At 30.9% G+C, this 715-nt stretch overlaps 1 protein-coding gene across 6 annotated transcripts in view; it reads right to left on the reverse strand.

The window, feature by feature from the left end:
• Nucleotides 1-715, reverse strand: part of LOC106878895 (receptor-type tyrosine-protein phosphatase T) — a 596,380-nt gene that overhangs the window by 369,031 nt on the left and 226,634 nt on the right. The window lies entirely within an intron of this gene.

Here is a 715-nt window from a genome sequence, read left to right on the forward strand (position 1 = left end):
TATATATATATATATATATATATATATATATATATATATATGAGTATGTGTGTGCGTGTATGTGTGTTTATCTTTAGTTATGGACTACTAGCATACATGGTAAAAATGCACTTATCTATTTTAACCAATGTTTTATCTGGTTTCAAGCTAGTCTAAAGAACAATACTTAACATAAAATACATTCGAGAGGTGAGATTATCCATTTTTGTCTTGTATCCAATGTATTTATCTCAGAGCAACATACTGTGATTTGAGGGGGAAAACAACTATTTCTGCTTGGTTTTTGCAACCACGGACAAGCTCCTTCTGTGGATCATTCTACATTGTGACTGTTGTTTAACCCAATTCAGTCAATTTGTTTAGACCTCTAATGATAAACATAGCAGCCGTGACGGTCCAACATATTACTGTATCGAGGTCTACACATCATTTAATGTGCTTCAAATGTCGAGTTACTAATTAATATATTTTACATTAATTTATTATACAATTAACTGACAAGTAACGTTTCACAGATCCTGAATAAGAATTTACAGAGAAATAAACGTAAGTGGTGTGCAAAATGCATTAAGCGTTTGGAAATAATATCCTTAAGGAAAAACAACAAACTCAGGGAAATTCCCTCTCTAGTTATGCTTTGCATAGACGTGATTTACATGCATGCGTGCGTCTGTTTATTATATATATATATATATATATAACAAGTTATTTATGT

This window comes from Octopus bimaculoides, chromosome 8 (assembly GCF_001194135.2).
Source record: "Octopus bimaculoides isolate UCB-OBI-ISO-001 chromosome 8, ASM119413v2, whole genome shotgun sequence".
Taxonomy (NCBI): Eukaryota; Metazoa; Mollusca; class Cephalopoda; order Octopoda; family Octopodidae; genus Octopus; species Octopus bimaculoides.